Genomic DNA, 12,813 nt, shown 5'->3' with positions numbered 1-12,813 from the left:
CTAAGAGCCGTACCAATTTTTTTTTTTTTTTTCTTTCTCCTTCCCATTCCAGCAACTTCATTCTTCTCCCTGTATAATAGTGGATTTTCCATGGTGGATTTGTGGAGGGCTATTTTGGGCTCCTACATGCACCACTGTAATCCAATTGTGATAGTGTTAATTTTTAAAGCTTTATTATTGAAATTGCTGAGACCTAATTTTCCGATCCTGTCACTGTTGACGGCCGCCATAATCAGCTAATTCGAGTTATTGAAGACCATTAAGTCACACACGGAGATTGGCCATGGTCACTGGAGCAGCAGGAAGGAAGGGCGGTGATTACATCTTTGTTGGATTTACTGTTTGATGCTTTCCACCATGCGAGCTATCGATTTGTTTGAGTTAAACAAATCCCTGAGATACTTTGTTCTCTGTGTGTGTGTATGCGCGTCTGTGTGTGCATAGCAACAATTGACCTGCAGGATGCCCTCTAACAGGCATTTGAATGATGCTGTAAAGCTGTTTTGTGTGTATTTTATCTTTCTTCAGGTTCACGTCAGTATTTTTCTTTTATTATCAGTCGCCGTGGAATCTTTGTGTGAATCGTGTTGTTGTATGTGGCGTTGTTGCACCTCACTCTCACACACATTATGTTCGCTCCTGTGCCTAATCTGAGAATAGAAAGGATACACGCGCACGCATACTGACAATAGGCCTGGACTCACAAACTCTCACAACTCTTTTTGACTACTCGGTTGCCAGGAAACTTAGCCCGAGTCTTTAAGAGTGAAGGATAATAAAAGTGTGTGGCCTCTGCCACTGTCTGGGCTACTGGGGGCAGTTCGTTAACTCTCTGTGGGTGTGTGTGCCTGCAGTCAGGGCTGTTGGCGTTGATTGCTTCTTACACGTTGCCAGCTTAGAATAACCTCTGGACACAAACTTCAGCCACAAATCGGCCGAGTCTCCTGTAGACGAGAGGCAGCCATTGCTAAGACGAAATAGCCAGAAGGTGAGGATTTGTTTGAAATGTCACACATTTGAAAGTGGTGTTTCCAACACCTCAGAGCTGGACTCTTGGGACAACATACTACAGACACCCATGACAGAATGAGAGGTGAAATTGAATGGTAAGTTTGAATTTGTTATTAAGTGTAAAGTTGTGTTTGGTTTCACTGTTTGAACTTTGTGATTGAAAAGAAAACATGCTTGACTTGAGGTATGTGTATACTGGAAGGCCAGGTCTGCCATTACACAGTTAGGAGCTGAGATGCTTTGTTGACGGACAAGTTAACTGCATGTTCTTTTAAAAACTCAGAAGTACTACAGTGACAGTTTTGAGAGGACTAACTGGAGCAAAAGTGACCATCCAGGAAGAGGAGAGGCAACCCTGATAAGTGTGTTTGCTAAAAGATTGCAAAAGGAGTCTTTCCCAGAGGTGGATGCATTCATAAGAAATGCCTCTTACCTTTCAAGCAGCAGCAATTTGGACGGCACATCAAGCTTTCTGTGTTCATTTTTCTTTATAGAGTTGCGTCTTTGCAGTCGCATGCAGACTGAAGCCAGCGGCGTGCCACAAAACAAGTCAGGATGTGGTTGATTAGAAGTTATCACGCTCACAAACAAGATGTGAAGAAATTGTCCCATGAGTATCGGTGTTCTTTTAAATATTACAGTAGTCTAAAGTCATCTTGCAGTCTACTGCGAACCTGTTGTCTGGTTTAACTATCATGTCAAGATCACACTGCAGTTCATCACTGTTATAAAAAAAAGATAATAGCTGCAGCAAAGCATTGATTTATTTATTTATTTTCCCTTTGCTTTCATTACACAGCCTGTCATCTAAATCTCTGTTCAGTTTGATGCCACATCCAGTGAATTTGTCTCATAAACGTTTATGCCATGCTAAAAATGAAACAGTGTTTGCCGCCCCGCTGCCCCTTGGAGTGTTTTGTAGGAGAGTTGGAGTTAAAAAGAAACTTTCTCCCTTTGACTTCAAATGCGCTTTTAATTTCAGCACAGAGCAATTTCAGAAATCATTCCCTTTTATTGACACTTTTATTCTCTCCATCTATCTGACTGTATTTTATTTCACACTAACGGATATGACAGACTCGACATGCTTTGGCAACCCGCTGCCTTTCTGAGAAATTATCTTTTGGGGGGGGGGGCTTGTTTGACTACTTCCTAAAGTCTTGCAGTTCGGAAAATAGCGGAAACCTTTGCACGCTATCCAACAGTGAAAAGAGGCAAGAATAAGCTGCTGCTGTGACCTTGCTGTACGATCACGGTGGCATGACGACCCATGTGAAATAGATATGGCAGGTTATTGAGGGATTATTCTGAGTGCATCTTGTTTTGTCATGTAACACATAGACGTTGGGAAATCTATTTTATTCAGTGATGTATGTGTGTGTGTGTGTGTGTGTGTGTGTGTGTGTGTGTGTGTATTCCCTATTCCACACCAACCTGCAAGCAGACACACATTTTACCTCCTTGACCTCACCTGGTTTATTGCTGATTGATTGACAGGTCTGAGCTGTAACCATGGGAACGAGAATGGAGGTGGCACAGCTTGAAAGCAGAATGAACGCTGAGGATTATAGAAAGTTACAGAACCTTTTCCTTGTGAGTCTTTGATTTCAAGTCAGTCTATTGACAGCCTTGTATTACAGCACCTTTATTTCACATTTAAAGAACAGGGTTAAATTATTTCTCTCCAATTTTGACAGTATAGAACCATACCTTTAGATCTGATAAGAAGTGCTATACAAACAAGGGAATCTTCAGGGATTTACTAAGAAATCATTAGGGTTTGGGTATGTTCTACTTACTTTTAGTTTACTGGAGTATATACAGCTTGTCAAGTTAATTTGTTCAAGTACTGCCCTAATTTTTGGGTTCTTCTCATAACTGATGTATAAAAGATGGAGGTAGCCACCTAGAAGTAAGTCGCTTATTTGTGATGCCCTGAACTGCACCAATTTCCTGTCACAGTGTAGCCACAGTCTTAAACACACCTTGATTTATTGTGTGTTCCATTCTAAATGGAACACCTTGCTACAACAGCTACGACTTGAAGCTAATCTTAGCTATTAGCCTTACACCATACTACAATAGCTCAAACTTGAAACTAGTCTTAGCTGTCAGTCTTATACTTTGCTTCAATAACTGAGACTTGAAACTAACCTTAGGTATTAGTCTTATACCTTACTATAATAGCTAAGAGATGCACTAGTTTTAGCTAACAGTTTCAAAGAGATTGGAGACATTGTTTACTGAGGTTAAAGTGCTCATGGACTTCTTTAAAGTGGGGGTACTTTGGAGGCAAAAAAGGGAGGCTTTAAATAGCCTGAAGCTATTTCCATCTTTTACATAGTCCACACTCATGATTGACCAACTTTGCTGATGCTGGGAGTGCACTAGTTGGCTGTATTCAGCTGTGTGCCAAGATTGTGCAATATCTCACAATCCTGTTGCTGTTGAATGCAGGACTTCTCAGGTGCATCCCGCTCCTTGTCCCGAATTCAGTTCATCGATCTTGCTTGGTCATCAGTTGGCCACGGGTCCGAGGAGGAATATGGCTTCTTGTTTGACAGCGTGGTTCTCAGTCAGCAGCGCAGTGGCCTCCTCCTGGACAGCGACACCTCAAAGGAGAAAGAGTGCATTGACTGGGGAGGCCTGTGCTCATTTCTGCTGATGGAGCTTTCCAATAAATTAAAGAACAGCAAAACTGTTAGTGCGCCTTGCTGGAAGCCACCACGCACCCTCACCTGTCCACATCGAGACCCTGTTCAAAAGGTAAAAGGTCCTTTAACCTAGTAGAGACTTACACGAAGAAAAGTCATAGCATGTTGCCTTTTCCCCCTTTTCTCCCCCCCCCCCCCCCCCCCCAAACCAATGACCCTCTGCATGTTATCTGAAAACATTTTGACATTGGCAGTCTAGGGAATCCAAAACTCTGCTGACTGGATGGAATTGCACATTATTAAACATTGTGGAAGGAAACGTTCAAAAAGTATTAGGGTCTTGCTCATCAAAATGGCTGACTCCTTTGGAGATAAATGGCTCTGGACTCCTTTAACATCTATCAATTAATATGTAAATGAAGCAGCCGGTATGAAGTCCCCACCGCTTTGGATAAAGTGACGGCTCATCACTTTAATCTTTCAATCCCGAGGATGTCGAAATGTCAGACTGTTGTGTCAGTTGTTCTCCAAGTGCCTGGAAGGTTTGACAGCCTTAAAGAGGCAGAGTATTGTTGCTTAGATAGCTTTCATTTCTGACCATTACTCCACTAGTTAAGTATCAAATAGAGAATATGGAAACAATGTACTGTATCTATAACCCTGGCAAATTTGTAGCAAAGCAGGAAGTGGTTACTAATGGTGACAAATCCACCAACAGCTTGCAGCTTTTGCATTTTTTTTGTACACATTTCACTCAGGGCTTGTTGAAGACCAAAACTGAGCTAAAAGGAGTGAATTCTGGACTTGTATTCATTAAATGGTAACACCAAATATTAATATTTGCTTTATGTCTGCTACAATTGTAGACCAAACTGTTGGGCAGTGCAACTTAAGAAAACACAAGCAAATAGAAAAATGCTGCAAAAGAACATTAAATGTTAAATAAAATACAGCAGAAGCTCTCTATCTGTGAGCTTCTGCTATATATGTCTGTCTGTCTATAATGGAAGTGATTTTGAGGAGACGATAATGTGATGGAAGAGCCTCAGTAAACATGTAATATTATTTTCATGTTACATTACATTACATTGGTAAATGGCCTGTATTTATATAGCGCTTTTACTAGTCCCTAAGGACCCCAAAGCGCTTTACATATCCAGTCATCCATCCACCCATTCACGCACCCATTCACACACTGGTGATGGCAAGCTACATTGTAGCCACAGCCACCCTGGGGCGCACTGACAGAGGCGAGGCTGCCGGACACTGGCGCCACCGGGCCCTCTGACCACCACCAGTAGGCAACGGGTGAAGTGTCTTGCCCAAGGACACAACGACCGAGACTGTCCGAGCCGGGGCTCGAACCGGCAACCTTCCGATTACAAGGCGAACTCCCAACTCTTGAGCCACGATCGCCCCGCCCCATTGCAGTATTACATGGATCATACAGTTAGAACACACATTATCTTGCATCTTTTTCTTCCTCAAAGTCACTTCTAGAGCTGCTCTGTCATGTAATTGTCTCCCAAAATCACTTCTGGTGTTTGATATTTCACATAACTATGATGAGCCAGAGCAACACAACAGCTTTAATAGCAAAGATACCTGCCTATAGCATGGTTCTAAGACTATAAGTACCCCTTGGTGCCAGTATTGTGAGGTTTTAGTAATACAAGCACATCCCCGAGACCTTGTGGACAGTCTGTCCCTCATTTGACCACTCAGTGCTGCTAACCAGCAGCACCCCACAGAACATGCTATTTCTGAAATGCTTGTCCTCATCAGAGTTCCCCAGGGATTTGCACCTGCCCATTTTACATGGTCCTATATTATTTGTTTCATCTACCACCATTTCTTCCTGAACGTTGCTTTTCCCTATTACAAGCTAAATGGGAATCTATTGCATACACTGAAATACTTACTAAAGTATACCATATACTGTTAAGTATAAAAGTTATTTTGTTGCCATTTAGCAGTTACAGGTTCACCGACACTTCATTGGGTACATACTTCAAATTGAATAACAGTTTTTGTCTTCCAGCTTTTAAAGCAACGAAAAAGCTGCTAAAAGAGCCCCAAAATGATAGCCCTTCGCTCGCACTACAGATAAACGCATTGTATCAGTTACTCACCAGCTGTATATCAATATGTAATTATAATAATTATGGAAAAATGACATGCGAATCTGGGAGATCTTACAAAGGTACACTGTGAAAAGGGAGAAGACAGCAATTACGTTGCAGAACATCTGACCTCTTACCTCTGCGGTGAAATTTTAATAAACTACCTTTCATCAAAGATCTACTTTGTCTCTTGCTCATTAGATGCAGTCAGCTTCAAGCTTTTTAAAATGAATTAATTTATTTTTTACAGCTCCAAGTTTTGGTAACCCAATAACTCCTGTAATGATTAATTCTCAATTTTATTAGATTCAGCACAGAACGGCTCCTTTTATTCACCTGTATCCAATGAGTGGAAGATTTAGTAGGGGCTCATTTTTAGAGAACTTATATTAGGGTAGTTCTGCGGTTATAAAGTAGCTAGCAAGAAGAGGAAAATTCAAGCCATAATTAATATTTTAAATTGGTTTTTAAAAGCTGTCTCCTCAGGTTTTAATAAATAACGCCACTCTCTAATGTAGCAAGCTTCATTGGGGCATAAAGCTAAAGGCTGGTGTTACGGGGAAGTGTGAATTGTAGTCTTTCTGTGGATATTTTCTTTAAATGTTTTGCTTGTAATAACCTCTGGCCTCCTCAGGTGCTGTACCTGCAGAGTTCAGGTCAGTATCTCACTGTGAGTAAAGGAGGAAACGTAGGACTGCGGGATGCGGAGGACATGTCCCTTCTGCACACTCATCGACTGCAGAACAGCACAGTCGCACCCAAGGACCTCTGGGTCACAGATGTGGTGCTGATGCAAAACGTCGACAAGGTGAACCTATCAACATACTGAGAGATGCATACCTAACTATTAATCAGTCCTCTCATCGATTACTGCTGCATCGTGGCTCCTGAAGCGTAGTTCAAGAAATATTATTCAAAGAAATGGATTTATAATTTAATAACTGATAAGTAGCCTCATTTAATGGAGCAGATATTGTATGGCACAGAGATAAACAAATACTCCACTCAATTAATGAATTATTGATCTGTGGCTTTGGTTAATTGCGTTTCAGACACGAAGCTGGTGCATAAAGATCAGAAAGTAAACATACATTTTTTAGTAATAACACCATCAATAATTGATTGTAAGTTTTAATTGGCATTTCTTTAAACGACAGATTTATGGATGCCATATTCTGTATTGTATAACCGCGTTGAATAATACATGAGGATTTTTTTCCCCCCATTGTGCATTAATTAACAGTTTGGCAAACTGCTAAATCCTTGTTATATAATAGGGACAGGTTGCATGTCTCCATGTTTCTGTGTTTTCTAACAAACTCCATTTTCTTTAGTCTCAGATAGCTGTGGCTTTCACAAGTAAAGAGGTGTGTTTCTATGACTTCGTGTGTGAAAAGACCTTCAGCTGCAAGTGTAAACTCCAGGTAACAAGGAGATTTTTTTTAGTGTTTTGTGTTATTTTCATTTTACCATCAGCTTGATTCCATTGCATTATTAAGAACATAAGAACTGGCAATATATCTCATATATTCTTATCTACTCTAGGGCTTGAACTTTACTCCTTGGTGTCTAGACTATTGGGTAGATCCCTGTAACCCTGACCAGGCTGTTCTCACTATAGGAGACATTGGAGGACGGGTAATACACACATACAAAGAAAAGCAAATGATTGAGAAGAAAAAGAACTTAATTCAGTTTTATTTATATGCCACCAAATCGCAAGCAGTCGCTTCAAGTTACTTTATATTGTAAGGCAAAGACCCTACAATAATCCACAGAAGATATGAGCAAGAACTTGGCGTCAGTGGGAAGCAAAAAAAACCCCCCCTTTTAACAGGAAGAAACCACCAGCAGAACCAGGCCCAGGGAGGGGCACCCATCTGCTGCAACGGAGGAGAAATTTATAACTAATGAGTAAATGCAGAGTGTTGTAGAAACACATGGAGCGTGAAAAAGAAACACCCCAGCCGCTTATAGCAGCATAGCTAGTGGAAGATTCAGGGTCCAGCTCTAACTGTATGCTTTATTAAAAATGAAAGTTTTAAGCCTAATCTCAAATGTAGAAAGGGTGTCTGTCTCCCAAATCCAAACCGGGATCTGGTTCCACAGAAGAGGGGCCTTAAAGCTGAAGGCTCTGGCTCCCATTCTACTTTTACATATCCTGCTGTCTGAGAGAAAAAGTGCTCTAATGGGGTGATTCAGGCACCAGGCCTTTCACATAAGATGGGGGCTGATTATTCAAGACCTTGTATGTGATGAGAAGGATTTGAAATTTGATTCTGGATTTAACAGCGAGCCAATGAAGAGAAACCAATATGGTAGAAATATGTTTCTTTCTTTTTAGTCCCTGCCAGTACTCTTTAGATCAACTGAAGGCTTTTTTAGGGAGTTTTTAGGACATCTTGATAATAATGAATTACAGTAGTCTAGCCTAGAAGTAGTAAATGCATGAACTAGTTTACTAAAGAACAAGAGAGGAAGGCGTTATCCTCATTATCCACATATGTGTTCATTATGTTACTATAGGTTCAGGCTGCTATGGGACTTTGTGTGATGCAATGAGCACTTATGCTCCACTTGCCTCTTTTCTCTCCCTATTTATAAACCACTGCAGCATGTCATTAAATCCTTGTCTTGTCTCTCCCTTAGTCTGTTTTGTCCTGCCTCCATATGCTCTCTTTCTTCTCTTTCTCTTTCCCCTCACCCCCAACCGCTGATGGCAGATGGCTGATCCTCTGCGAGCCTGGTTCTGCTGGAGGCTTCTTCCTGTTAAAAAGTCATTTTTCCTCCCCACTGTCGCAAAGTGACCCCCTATGAGCTAAAGAATGTAAGGTGAATGTAAGCGCCTGTTGTTGTGATTTGGCGCTACATAAATAAATCTGAATCGAACAGGTCCACTGCTCAACGACTGTGAGTGTCTGTGTATATTCCCAGGTCAGCGCTTTATATTTCACCTCAGCCCAGATCTTCCTGTTTGAGAGATTCAGTCTGAGGACAGACTCTGACTCAGCAGACATCATCCTTTGGGATGATCTGGCCAAAGGCAAGCATCGCTCCTGTTACACCGTGACACACCAAGCACACGCGCCTGGCTGGGTTAGAAAAGGTAGAAAGTACACACACACACACACACACGCGTGCACACGCACGCACGCGCACACACACACACACACACACACACACACACACACACACACACACACACACACACACACACACACACACACACACACACAAACCATCAAAGAGACATAAGCATACTAACAAACCCCTCTCTCTTTAATTATAGCCTAACATTCTTGTAAAAGTTCATGTCTTTCTTGCAGCTGTAGTTTCTCTTTTGTTGTCTTGTCCCAGTGAAAACTCCTCTGTTTGCACATCTGCTATTTCATATGGTATGCAAAAGAAGGAGCCAGCTGAAATAGCCTGCATGAGCAGCGATAATCAGAACCCAAATGCTTCTGTTTGTCATTCCTGTGCACAACTGTATTCAGCCTCAGGTTAAAAAAAAAAAAAGCAGCTCTCCAGTATCAGGTCAGAATGAAATCAGGAGTATATCCGATAGAAACAACACATTCTGGGTGTCAGACCTACTTAACACACCCACGCAAACACAGACACACACACTTTACCCTTCACACCTGGGATGAGAGCCACAGGCTTGCTTGGTCACCTCTCCGGTGTCGTTGCAATAACAGCTTATGCAACACAATGAAAACGCCTGGGTGTGTCCCGGTCACTGATGCAGGCACGCTGACACACATGCAGTGAGTCCTGAGTCATTCTCTTCATAGCCAGACTTTTTACTGTTGATATAAAGTCAGGAACTTGAGGTCTGGCTTGCTGAGATCCCCCCACCCCCACCCCACCCCACTGCAGCTCAGCGTGGGTAACAAAGAGGTCGTTTAGTTTTATCTCGATTGCATCATTTGGACAGAGGCTCTCTGAAGAGTTATTGGGCTGTTTGATAATGATTCAGCCGAGACAACGCTCTGAGGCTGGATTCGCTGAAAAGGGGGGGGGAATCCTGATAAAAGCGAAAACAAGAATAAAGCACGTATAAATAAGCTCAATAAATGGGGAAAAAGGAATAACAAAGAATGGGGAAACAAAGGATACAATGGCGAAACATTAAAAGCTTTAGTTAAATGAAAATTTTACAATCTGTGTGTGCACATGCACGTGAATCAGCAAGAGCACGCTTGTTTGTGTGTGTGTCGTCATTTCTGACTGTAAATAAAGGCAGCCCGCGTGAATGCATGTGCGTGTGTGTTTGCATACCTCTGGGGTGCTGGTGCTTTTTCTTTTGAAGTTTCCCACCCTGCAGTATGAGTGGGCTGTGTACCATTAGACATGCCTGGTTATCCAGACCTCCAAACCTTCAGGCTCATGGGCCACCAGAGAGAGGAGGAGAGGAAGGAGAAAGAGACAGCGGTGGATCAGTGAGGGGAAATTGAGAGCAAATTAGGAGGAAATTGGGATGGACAACAGTCCTATAAGGACAAAGAATGAGAGGTGCAAGGAAGGGGTGTGTTAGTGATGGAGAGAGCGTGTAGGTAACATAAAAATCTCCCATAACGTGCAGCGATTTATTGCACAACACGAGAGGTTTGCTTTGATATAAACACACAATGACTCCTGCTGTTTCTGTGTTATTTCCAATCTCAGCAGTGAAAGTGCGAGAATAGCTGCAGCACCGGCTAAGGAAGCAGATGTTCTGTATCTGAGTCTGCATCACAACTAGTTTGATGAGCTGTGCTTGTCAATGAATAAGAGAAGGGATCATTAATCAATGATGAGTCACAACGCGCTGTCTGAAAATCCACTAATCTCTTAAATTCACGGAGCGGAGCAAAGATGGGAATGCGTGAAGTGTATTCAGATATAATTATTTGCCCCAAGCTCTCCAGCCAGTGTTTGACCTACGACTTGTCACATGCCATCTCAAAACCAGCCCTTAGCTTGTGCAGGCTTTGAAAGTTAAGCAGCCTCTAATAGAGACATGTGGCAACCAATTTAGCTGGTCTCAATCAAAGTCTTAATTGAGATAGATGGTGATGCAAGATCCATTACGTTTTCTGTAATACCAGTGAGCAAATCATAACCGCCTAATTCTATGCTATATTGAGCTCCTGAGAATTGGTCGGTTTACTATACGGCTGCGGTCATTGCACATTTAGCGCAACCGTTTCAGAGAGTGGATGGATATCCTTTGGAGCCGTGCTAGTGAGAGCATTTTGGCATCAGCAAGGAGAAGGATATAATTTGAGGAAATGAAAGAAGATGAGCAGTGTGTCATCATCAAAATATGTTGCAATGTTGTTTTTATATTGAATTTGTCAAGTTTGAAACTAATTTAGTCACTCTGCCAGTAACTTTTGCTGTTTACACAGGAAGGCAGCAGCTATTGTTTAGGATTATTTTCTTCTCTTGAAATTAGCTTGTAGATAAAAAGCCTATTGCTGTGTTTGTACAAGCCATACAGCTTTTCCTTTATGATGAAACCAGTTGTAGTTATTGTGGATTGGAAGACGATGACAAATAAGCAGCTCCTAATGCTAAAGCAGAAATTTACAATGACATAAACTGCAGAAATGTTAATATAATGTTATACTATCTACTTGCTTTTTTCTGGATGGAGTCAAGCTAACTACAGTATGCCACTTCTGATTTACTTTCACTTTTCTGACTATTATGCCTCTTGCAGTGCGTTACCTGGGCTCACTTGAGGCCTTTGTGTCGTGCAGCATCGCACCACAGAGCAGCATCGTGATTGGCTGGAGGGAAAAGGAAAGCACGAGCCTACGAATCACTTCTTACTCTACAAAGGACGGTGTGTGGGACGTCGACTTCCATATTGGACTCGGCCTGTTAGGTGGGTCCAAACGAAGTGGCTGTACAACATAAAGTATGATGACATAGAGTCATGGTAAAATGTAATTTTCAAGGTTTTAGGTATTACGACATGATAAAAATAATTTGGTCCTTACTACGAATTGAAATTTGGCAAATGCAACCTCAGATGAAGACTCTGACATTATTTATTTCACAAAAACTGAGATAAAATGCAGAAGTATGTAAAAAAAAACTATGTCCTCCTCATGATTCAAAACATCACTGTTCTGGATGACGAGCTTTAGCTGTCAGACAGATGGCCTCACATGTGACTCTAATATGTTAGTATTCAGTTCATTGTCCACTCAATGATCCTAAGGTCCTGTGACTGCAAAACAAGCTCAGATCATCAGCTCTCCACCACCGTGCTCGACATTAAGTATGCTTGCGTTCATGGCGCTGTGCATTATGGCCAAAACCTTCTGCTTTTACATGCAAATGGTCACTTAATCAAGTACATTTGATTATTAGCACCTGGCTGCTAATTACCTTCTTAATTCCTATGGAAGCAGTAAGGTTGTACACAGTGTAATATGTCATATTTTGTCGTTTTGTCTGTTGTTGTTCATTTAAGGCTGTATTAACCTCAGATTATATTTAGCTACCTTTTTATTATGCCTGATAGAACCTTGAATGAAAGAGGCTGCACTTTGTTTTTACCATGAGTGTATATGAATCATATTTATTCACTTGAAGGTTTTCATTTCAGGTTTAACTTAGAGGTTTTACATAAAAAAAACATAAAAAAAAACAAAAAAAACTCTAATGATTGTACACTATCTATTAAATGTCTAATGTACCATACCATGTGTTTCTAAATAATTGCAAAAACGTGAATGCTTTTACAGTTCTCAATCAATCAACTTAAATTTACTAACAATGCATCATCAAAACTGTCAAATGCCTCATTGAACAGTAAATTGGTTGTGGTGGTGGAGGGGGCTGGGAGCGGTATTGTTCCCTGGAAATAACTGCAATTAATCTCTCCGCTAATTTGGGAGCTGTTCAGACCTGGCACTGAAATGTCTCTTTTGATGATCAGTCAGTTCACCCTTGGGATTAAAATGCATCTTGAATGACCACCTGTAATTGGATCTCACTACCCCGCTCTGTATGCGAGTGAGCTTTAC

General features: G+C 41.4%; 1 pseudogene across 1 annotated transcript in view; it reads left to right on the top strand.

The window, feature by feature from the left end:
* Window positions 1–816: 816 nt before the first annotated feature.
* The window catches only part of LOC146559469 (cilia- and flagella-associated protein 337-like), a 39,827-nt pseudogene continuing 27,830 nt past the window's right edge, over window positions 817–12,813 (top strand). Inside the window, exons 1-8 of the transcript XR_014888342.1 lie at window positions 817–1,106; window positions 2,509–2,604; window positions 3,469–3,777; window positions 6,423–6,596; window positions 7,129–7,212; window positions 7,334–7,426; window positions 8,723–8,894; window positions 11,496–11,663. The product of XR_014888342.1 is annotated as a cilia- and flagella-associated protein 337-like (transcript). The remainder of the gene's footprint in view (window positions 1,107–2,508; window positions 2,605–3,468; window positions 3,778–6,422; window positions 6,597–7,128; window positions 7,213–7,333; window positions 7,427–8,722; window positions 8,895–11,495; window positions 11,664–12,813) is intronic.

The sequence above is a fragment of the Mchenga conophoros genome, linkage group LG14 (genome assembly GCF_057382185.1).
Source record: "Mchenga conophoros isolate Kocher_MC1m ecotype Shallow Benthic linkage group LG14, M_conophoros_male_GT1.1, whole genome shotgun sequence".
In the NCBI taxonomy this organism is placed as follows: domain Eukaryota; kingdom Metazoa; phylum Chordata; class Actinopteri; order Cichliformes; family Cichlidae; genus Mchenga; species Mchenga conophoros.
The sequence above is the reverse complement of the archived record's forward strand: the minus strand, read 5'-3'. Positions and strand labels throughout refer to the sequence as shown.